Raw genomic sequence first — 10,533 nt, 5'->3', positions numbered from 1 at the left:
CGCCTCCACTGTTGGATGGATCAGTATAGGGAGGAAAGATTCTGCTGGATCTTCCTCCTACCTCATAGATCATTCATTGTCTTTCTAATCTGGATGGGAGCTTTAGAAATCTTCTCTAATCCAACCTCTCTGTTTTACAGATGAGGAAACTGAGGTCGAAAGGCAGAATCACTTGAAAAGATTGAGATTTCTAACTCTGTTCATGAGACTATTACAATCCTCTCAACTGAAGTCATAAAGGATTTGAGTGTGGGAGGGGGAAGAAAGTGTGTTTGATTTAAAAGAACAGAGACTGGTTATTTTTAGCCTCAATTTCCTCATCTGGAAAATGGGATCATAACAGCCCCTACCCTTTAAGGTTGTGAGAACCATAAAGAGTTTTGCAAATCTTGAAGCAATATAGAAATATTAGCTTTTACAATATCCAGCTGTACAGCTCTGGACAACCTTCTTCTTCCTATACCTTCGCCTTTGGTTCTCAGAGGCTGATGGAAGAATTTGACTCTCAAATACATATTCACTCCTAGAAAATGGGTCAAGGACTACATGACTTGAGTTGGAAAGACTTATCTTCCTCTATTAGATTGTAAGCTCCTTGAATACCGGGACCCTCTTTTATATTCATTTCCTCAGCATTTGATACATTACCTGGAATACAGTAAGGTTTTGGATAAATGGTTATTGATTATGTCAGGAGGTGATAACCAAGATAGGACCATAGGCTAGGTAATAACTTTATAATAGGTATGGGAGGTCCAAGATTAGATGGTGACAAAGAACCTGGGTTGGAAGGAAAACAAATGGCCTTCTCAACTTGAAGGAAACAACAGAGAGCTCTGGAAGAAAAGCTAGTATAGCCAGAAATAGCAATTCCCAAGCTCATGTTTATGACTTCCAACCCTAAAGACAAGATAAAGATAGATAGGACAGACAGAGGAGAGTCAGAGAAGTCCAGTGGAAAGAGAACCAGACAACTGAAGAGTTAGTCATAACCATAACTAGCATTCCAGCTCCCATTACAAACATTATCCAATGCACAGGAGACAAGAACAAGAAAAACTCTCTCCAATTGAGGTCTTAAGACAAATGCTATTGATCATGGAAAGATTGAAAGTCCTGCTGGGAAGGGGAAAATCCCCAAGTCTTAGCCCCATGAGATCCTGCTGAGGCGGCTCCACCAGGAAAGGGAACTGTGCCACGGAGAAGCTCACCTGAGGAACAGCCACCTAGGGAAGGTGGCCATCTGGTACTTTTCTATTTTAATTAATTACTCTTGCTGCCTAGATGTTAAATGCAGTGTTTTAATAATTCTTTCAATGCCTTCTAAATTTTGGTCCCTCCAGGGGCAAAGCCCCAATTGCCCTGGCCTAATTCTAGCTCTAGTTTTTTAGTTCTTGCTCAACATTAACTCATTGTGAGACCTTGGAGTCATAGAAACATGGAGTTTTAGAAACGAGAAAGCTCTTAAAAGTGATTTAAATGAACATCTGCTGGAAACATAGCTGTCCATTTTAACATCTTAATAAGGGCTTATCTAGTCTCTATTTGATCACCTCAAGTTCCGGAAACTCACTTAACCTGTCACATCTCAGTTTCTTCATCTGTAAAATGGGAATGAAAATACCTATCATACCTACATCATTGAATTATGATAAAGATCAAATGGGAGAAAATGGAGGGGATTTGTGAATAAACTATAAAACAGCATATTATGGGCTTATTATGATAATGAACAGACAGTTGAACCTTAGGATCTGACTTCACTGCATGTAAAGTCAAACCTGGGACAGAATTTATGAGCTCAGATGTGGGCACAGAGCCCAGTGGGGCCCTGGGGTATTGAGGCATAGAGGTGAAACATTTTCCCTAGATAATTGCCAGAGAGTTAATGAGTATCACACAAGGAATTTTTTTTAAATTTCAGGCTAAGGGTAAAGAATGAAGGGAATAAGGTCTGTGCAGTGAGATATGGACTCTAGCTTATGCTCTTGGTTAAGTTATTTACCACCCTCTTGCTATCAGTCTTTACATCCATAAAAGGGAAAGAAGAGGAATTCAAAATAGACGACCACTAATGTAACTCGTTCCTAACACTATAGTTCAATAGAAGTCTATGAAGTGGGGAGAAGTCTAACCCTACACCCAGCAAAAAAAGGAATCTAGATTTTCTACCTCCGACAGATTTCCAAGGCAGAAAGAATTCCTATTGCTATCAAGCCAAGGAGAGGCAATCTGGCCCATAAAACCAGAACAGGTTGGAATCCTATTGCTATAAAAACAGCAGAGGAACAAAGGAAACTGGAAAGGATCAGGGAAGACAAGGAGCAAATGGAGTCTAATATGGCAAGGGATTTGATGTCATCCTTGTGAGAAAGAATAATGGAATGGTCATCAAAGGAATTATCACCAAGAAAAAGACCACCAAAGTCCTTTCTGCATTGGACACCATTGCTTGGTGTTGGAGAACCACTCGCCCAGTTATCCAGTCTTCTTTGTCACTGTTCCCCGTCCTCTACCCACTAACACCAGGTAAACCAGTCTCCTCTTGTCTCATGAACATGCCATATGCCTTCCTCCCTCCATGTTGGCATTCATATTGCTCTACTTGCAATCCAAATTCCAGCCATCCTTCAATGCTTAATTGAAGCTCCATCTGCCCCTTGAACTGGTACCCTAGCTAAGGGAACCCGGCCGAGCTGCTAAAATATCCCAAGTCAATGTGTTGCCAACCTGATATTTGAAAGCATTTTTATTCTGGGGGCATTTATGGAAATTGGAAGGTAATTTCTCTTACAGCAGATGTAAGACTGGCTACATCCTTTGTGTTGTTCAGCAGAACTGACTTAGCTAAGGAAAGAGAGATCTGCCTGAGTTTGACTTTCAAGTGTAAAGAAGAGCACCAGTGGATGGAGAGGATGATTCAGGGAAGCTCCCTTTTGTAGGCTCCCACGGACTTTCTCGTTCTGATGACCTATTCTGAAATTACCTGAAAGGGACAAGGGTGATTATCGGCATATGGGCTCACCTTTGTAATAACTTCCCATTCAGCTTCCCCCTTTTCATTCTTTTTCTCCTCACTCTATCCTCCACAAATCCTTCTAACATCATTTTTCTAATCCGTGTAATTCTTGTTGTTCATCCTTTAGACCAACTTCTAGTCTTCATTTCTATAGCAAACTGCTTGTTGGCCATATAACAAGAATAATAACTAACTAACATTTATACAGTACTTATTATGTGCCAGGTACTGTGCTAAGTGTTTTATAATTGTTGTTTCATTTTGTTTTCACAACAACTCTAGGGGCTATTCTTAGCCCCATTTTATAGATGAGAAAACTGAGGCAAACTCTGTGTGTGTGTGTGTGTGTGTGTGTGTGTGTGTGTGTGTGTGTGTGATGTCTTGCCCAGGGTCACACAGCAAGTATTTATGAAACTGGATTTCAAATCAGGTCTTCTTGAGTTGTTGTCCCTTCACAAAGCTTTTGAGCCAGATTTTAGAAAAAATAGACAAATATACACACACATATATACACATACACACTATATACATACATATATATATGTGTGTGTGTGTGTGTGTGTGTGTGTGTGTGTGTGTGTGTGTGTGTAGACAAAGATAAAGATATATAGATAGCTATTTATGTGGCAGTTTTTCTTATCTTTTTTTTTTTTTTTTTCCTGGAGATAAAGCTAGATTGCTCAACTACCTTTGATTAGCAATAACATTTTTTTTTTTTTTTTTGCCAAGGGCAATGACAAAGATCTGTAACTCAAAATAGCCTAGATCATATATCAGTAAAGGTGATTGACCTGAAACTTTGCCCCCACAGAACTATTACTTAGAATTTTTGTAGCCAAAGTATTTTAAGTCATGCCTCAGGTATATGCCATAAGAAAGCCTGCCCAATGGCAGAGGGGAATGGGAATACAGAAGGAAAGTTCAGCCCAGCCTGTCATCTCAAAGCTTCTTATTTTAACGAACTATTTTTACTAGCTAGTTACTAAAGCTTTGGAACTAGAGGAGCTTCCAATGCCCTTGTAGTTGTACTGCCCTGGGACAAAGTCCTGATTGCCTCACTCTCTGTTGCTCCATTCTTCCAGGGCATTAAAAAAAATTAAATTTATAACTATTTTAGTATAAATGGCTTTCTTTGTAATCCTACATATTTTATTTTGTAAATAGAAAAAAAAAACATTATTGTGAGGAGATCATTGGTTCCCTCAGACTGCCAAAAGGGTTGATGACACAAAAAGTTTTAAAAAATCCAATTTGAGAGCCTCAAATTTATGCTATAAAGCTCTCTCTGTCCAATCCAGCCCACAGTGATCACTTTTTCTTCAGAACTCCTACGGTGTTTAGTCCATACTATAAGAACCCGGTACTTGATTATATATTGTTGTTTCATGTTTCTTAGTCATCCCTCGCCAACTACAGTATGAGCTCTTTTGGGGGAGGAATCACATGTTGGCATCCTAGTTATGAATTTCCCACAATGCTGAGAGTACAGCTGGCCACACAAGAGCCGCTAGATAATACTTAGAATTGTAGAATCACAGAATGTTAAAGCCTTAAGCATAATCCAATGGCAGAATGTTGGGAGTATAAGAGACTTCAGAGATGCTCTGGTTCAGCCTTTTCATTTCACAGAAGCCCAGAAAGAATAGATAATTTATTTGTATCATAATCATAGACAAGGGCTACATCTTTTGTCTTCCTATTCCCAGTCCAGTGCCCATTCCACAATAATAGACCAACTGTCCTTTTGGCTCATTGAAATCACAGATTTAATTAATCAACAAGCATTTTAAAGTATCTACTGCTTGCCAGGCACTAGGGATACAAATAACAATGAAATAATCTCTACTTGCAACAAGTTTACATTCTAAGCATGGGGAGAGCTGGGGTAGAGGGATGTGTTGGGAAGGGGATGGAAAAGATGACAAGTACAAATAGAAAAATAGAAAAATGAGGAAGAAATACAATAAATACAAGAGAAATGTGTGCTGACTAGAGAAGGGGGACAGCAGTCATTGAGGCAGGGGAATGATCAGGAAAGGCTTCATGGGGAAGTGATGCTTGAGCTTCAGCTCAGAGAGAGAGGTTCCTGGTTGATGACTGAGGCAGAGGCTTAGGAAGTAAAGTGTTGCCATTATCATTTTCTGAAACTGGGTTTTTACTTTGTGCAGGTGCAGGCAGGGAACCCTGTGGGAGGTTTTGCAGGGATTTGAAAGACATGGAGCAATGGAAATAATAAGACAGTTATCAAACAAATAAGCCCAGGAGATCTAGGGTCACAGAAACAAGAATGGAGGCTCTGGAGACAGGGGCTAGTACTCAAGGCTCCAATTGGCTCCTTGAAGAAAGGGAAGGCTTTGGATAGACAGGAAAGAGGAAGGCATTTCAGGCAAGGGGAATGATGTGGGAAAGGGCATTCATGAATGAAATGGAGAAGGTCATGAGCAAAGGACAGTTGAGAAATCACCCTGATGGAATGGAAGGTCTAGGACCTCCTTAACCATTTTTGTTTCACAGACCCCTTTGATGGCTCTCTTTGCCTATGGACTCCTCAGAATAGCATTTTTAAATAAGAAAAAATAAAATAGTTTTACCAAGAAATCAATTGTGCTACAGTTATCAAATTGTAATAAAGTTTTTCAAAAGTTCATAGACCCTAAGTCTGTCCTAGACTGTAGGAAAGAGACAAAGATAAGATTAGATAGAGAGGAAGAGGAAGATGGAAATACCCTTGAGGAGGACATACTGAATTGTTTTATAGACAGATAGATGGATAGATAGATAGATATAGATATGTGTGTGCATGTATATATATATGTGCATATGTGTATGTATTTATATACGTACATATATCTATATGTATATATACAAATGCAGTGTGTGCATGTATATAAATATATACAATATAAGTACAGAGTATATTGTAATATATAATATAGTCATATTTGTAATGGAAAGAGCATTCAATCTGGACCCAGAAATCCTGAGTTTCAATTTCAGCTCTGGCCCTTAGTGATCAATGAAAAGTCTCTCAGCCTTAACATCCTCATAATGGGAAGTCAGGGAGCTTGGATTAGATAGATATCTCCAGGGTCCCTTTCAGCTCCATATCCTCGGATCCTTTGGATGAAGGTCAGCCAGAGAAGTTTGAAAAACTTGACTTATAGTCAATGAGGAAGGAACCCTTACAAGTCCCTTGAAGGAGGGGAATGTTGTGATCAAAGCCACATACTACCTCACAGGGTGGGGAGAAGGGAAGAGAGAGAAAGGACTCAGAAAAATCCCAGAAATCCAAGAGGTGGGAACCACCAGAAGCAGTCTCCTAAGAGGACAATGTCTAGGGATCAATCATTAACTTGACAGGTTCAGAGGACCCATGACCTAGATTTTAGAATTGAGTTTCTTCCTGCCTATCAGAGAATAGCCCTTTTCCTAGAAAATTCTGAGGGGGAAGAATAGATTTGAAGCTAAGAATAACCCATACCAAGAAGCCAAGAGCTGCTGGACTCTAACCCAATCTCTTCGATCTGATTTTTAGTGAGATAGCTTCTGACCTATTTCTTGTGGTTGTCTGAAAGAGTTCTCAACTTTGACCCTGAGAGCTGAGGGATCTTATCTGTCAAGGGAGAAGCCCACAACAAAGGAGGTTGAGATTAGAGAGATTCATCCAAATTCTTCCCACCCCACTCCACCAGTGGGACAGGAGGTAGAGGGAAAAAAGTATAGACAAATACAGGAAGGTGAGATTAAGCATGGTATATGGAGAAGAGAGTGTAAATTTTTACTTGATACATTAAAAGAAGATATTAGGAGTAACAGGAACTAATAGTAGAAAAGGAGGCTAGGGTCATAATGGGACTGGATTAGGAATACATTGGAATTGTCTCAACTCTGGGAGGAACTGAAAAAAGACAGCATTGAGGAAAGAGTAGGACCTTGTCAGTGATGGGGAAGAAACATCTAGATGCTGTACAAAGGGCTTCTGGAGAACTACATTCATGATATTGTAAAAAACAAAAAGTATTCACTGAATTCAGAGATCCTGGGGGCAAATCCCGATTCTGCTATTGCATTGTTGTTCTAAATTTAGCCGAAAGTGAGGAGATGGAATATGCTATTCAGACTTTGAATAAATCCTCCAAGCTCTATGTTTCTGTTGGTGGAGGAAGCATCCATTGAAAGAACCATGGGATATAGAACTGAAAAAAAAAATTAGGAAAAATGTAAAGGAACCTAATGTAATGTTCTCTTGTTTGGGTTTCCTTGGGGTCTCTAGGAGCAGCCTTCTTTTCAGTTCAGGCATCATCACAAATGCAGACAGGTGTTAAAGTCCAAATCCTTTATTGTCTCTTTCCAAGTCTCCTTTCCTGGGGCCCAGTTAGCTTTCTTAGAGGCCTATCTCTCTCCTTGGTTCTGGGAGCTTGAACTCCTGCGGCCAGTTCTTTGTCTTCTCTGCTTTCTGAATGCTTCTAGCTCTCTCTGAATCTCTCCTAATCTAAAGGTTTGTGCTTCAGCCTCCAGCCCCCACAAAGGTGGGCCATGGAATGAATCTGTCTCAGCCTCTGAGAGCTTCTATAGTGCACTTGGTTTTTTTTTGGCCCTGAGAGCTTCTAGTTTATATGCCCCACACTGAGTATACACCAAACATTACATCACTAGGAAACCATTATTTGTTGTAGGATTAAATGAATGCTAAACTAGATTTAACCATTGTCTCCTCAATTCCACTTAGTATCTCGTTTCAAGTTCTGGCCCATAACATCTCCTCATAAGATCAGATCAATCATACTGAACCATGCTAAATTAGATAACTATTGTCTCTATCCATTCCAGTGACTTAGTACCTTGTGAGAATCCTTTGTTTCAAGTTCAGAGTTCTGGCCCATAATACCTGTGTTTCCCTACCTCTCAAATATAGGAGGTGGAGTAGATGGGCCCTAAGACCCCTTCCAACTCTGAATCTATGATCTCAGCCTCTTCTGTTGGCTCATCGTCCATCTCCCAAGCGATAAAGCAGCTACCAAATTAATCCTTCTGAGACACCAATCTTCCTTGTCAAAATATTACCAATAATTCCCTATCCCTTTAGGATAAAGCACAAAAACTTCAACCTAGCATTTTAAAGCCCACCACTAAATGGATCCAACTCTATCTTTTGAATTTTTTTTTCATATTTCTCACCTTCACGCTCTTCTGTGTTCTAGTGTTGGTTCTTTGAACTCAATATTCCATATCTTCTCTCTTCTTTGCACAAGCTCTTCCCCATTGCTGGATTGTACTCCCTGCTCATCTCTGCTCCTTAGCATCCCTAGTTTTCTTCAAGAGTCAACTTGAGGTTCTTCTCTTCAGGTACCTACTCAGTCCTTTTATCCTTTCCCACCCTCCATCTCAGCTATTGTTATTGTTTCTCCCTTCTGTAATCACCTTGTATTTACTTACCTAGGTACAAAGTAGATAAAATACATACTCCAGTTCCTAGATAACATACATACTTTAATTCTTAGGAGATTACTAGCACCGGGAAAGCAAAGATTGTTTCAATTTTTTGGTTGTTGTTTTTTAAATTTGTACCCTAAATACTGAACACAGTGTTTCATATGTAATGACTAGATACTTAATGTTTGCTGATTTAGACTGGATTGGATTAGATTAGACTGAACTAAACTGAATCTAGGTACACATTTATTCATGCTTCCTATGTGTTCTTTCACCCAAAATTCTCCAATTAAGAGCTATCCTGATATATAATTGATCCTTGTTCCCAGAAGGCTCTACCATAGGAGGGCAAGCTTTGGCAGGTCTTACCAAACTAGAAAAGCTGGGTGATGGAGGGTGAAGCATTTTGAGGATCAGTCTAGCCAAATAAACAGACACCCAGCAAAAAGATAACCATGGCATGATAATTTTTTTCAGCCATGATTACTGTTATAGATTATAGCCTGCACTAGTAGAAGGGATGTCTATGAGAGAGACAGAAAGAGAAAGAGAGACAGAGACAGAGATAGAGAGAAAGACAGAGAGAGACAGAGAGACAGAGACAAAGATAAGTGGATGTCCTGCCTTCATCACTTCTCCACTAAGACCAAGGACTTGGGCTGATCCCGAGGACCTCCAGAAAGCTAGCCGAACATTACAAGAACAGATTTTATTTCCCCCAATAGAAATATGAAGAAAAAGAAGAAGAAAAAAAAAGAAAAGAAGAAGAAGAAGAAGAAGAAGAAGAAGAAGAAGAAGAAGAAGAAGAAGAAGAAGAAGAAGAAGAAGAAGAAGAAGAAGAAGAAGAAGAAGAAGAAGAAGAAGAAGAAGAAGAAGAAGAAGAAGAAGAAGAAGAAGAAGAAGAAAGTAAGGGAGAGAATAAGAGAATAACTCCTAATGTAGTGGCTCAGTCTGGTCATGATAAACAAGCCTGAAGGATGGGGCTTCCTATATAAAAGGTGAGCATTATAGGGTTAATACAGACAGTTCAGAGTCCAGAAAACCTGGATTCAAATCCTGCATCAGATACTTAACTAGCTATATTGACACCCTAGCCAAGTAATTTAACCCTTGTCTGCCTAAGTTGTCCTTTCTATAAAATGGAGGTAATTATAACACCTTCTAAGACTAGTGGTAAGAATAAAAAATATGTAAATATTTTAATAATATTAATCAATCTGTTAAATCAATAAATGAATAGTAAGGATCAAAAAAGGTAAAATATATAAAATATAGGTTCTTTGGAATTCATAAATCTCTATATAATTGCTTGTTGCTGTCATCATTGATTCCATATTTGAGATATTAGTCACACTCATTAATGGTGAAGGAGAAATGACCTTGCCCTGGAGATTTGGTTCATTAACATCAAATTGAGGATGGATCATTGAATCACAATTGTGATAGATCTGGGATAGCAAGAAGTAATTAGAGTTCCTAGAGCCAGAATTCTCGAAAGAACTAGTTCCTGGACAATCCCAATTTCCTAGGCCAAGCAAAAGGGTTCTGGGTCCAAGTAGCAATTGGAAATTATATAGATCATGAAGGGAAAATAACTCTTCAAATGAAAAAATATTCATTTGAAAATGAAATTAAAACCAAGTGATATAGATCTGTGTGTATGTGATATCCTCCTGCATCTAAGCTTTGATGACTATAAATCCAAGATCAAGAGCCAATAAAAGGTAGAGCTATGATATAAAGAAGGAAATTAAGGCCTTTCTCTCCACTAATATTATGAATTACATAACCTGTGCAGGCCCAAAGGAAAAGAGGCTGACTCTTTTTTCAATTCTAAGTTCTCCTTTCAGGGGCCTCTCAAACTTTAGGAAAACCCTTAGTCTGGAGTACTCTAGGCCTCTGAGGAAGGTGGTGCTCACCAAAAGCTGCTCCCCAAGTGTTCTCCTTCTGCAGGGATCTCTTGGACATAGGGATAGTGCTATGGTAAGGAGAATTGTAAAAAAAAAAAAACTTAAAAAGAGAAGCATCGTTCAACTGTGAATGATTAATATTTTCATATTTCTATTGGGGGAAATAAAATC

The 10,533-nt window shown here is 39.1% G+C and overlaps 1 protein-coding gene across 1 annotated transcript in view; it reads left to right on the top strand.

Annotated features, from left to right (window-relative positions):
- The first annotated feature begins 1,076 nt into the window (after window positions 1–1,076).
- Window positions 1,077–10,533, top strand: part of OSGIN1 (oxidative stress induced growth inhibitor 1) — a 38,778-nt gene continuing 29,321 nt past the window's right edge. The window contains exon 1 of the mRNA XM_074286359.1: window positions 1,077–1,246. The gene's annotated coding sequence lies outside the window, so the exon portion shown is untranslated. The remainder of the gene's footprint in view (window positions 1,247–10,533) is intronic.

The sequence above is a fragment of the Sminthopsis crassicaudata genome, chromosome 2 (genome assembly GCF_048593235.1).
Source record: "Sminthopsis crassicaudata isolate SCR6 chromosome 2, ASM4859323v1, whole genome shotgun sequence".
Classification (NCBI taxonomy): Eukaryota; Metazoa; Chordata; class Mammalia; order Dasyuromorphia; family Dasyuridae; genus Sminthopsis; species Sminthopsis crassicaudata.
Note: the sequence above shows the minus strand (reverse complement) of the source record. Positions and strands in the feature narration are given on the sequence as shown.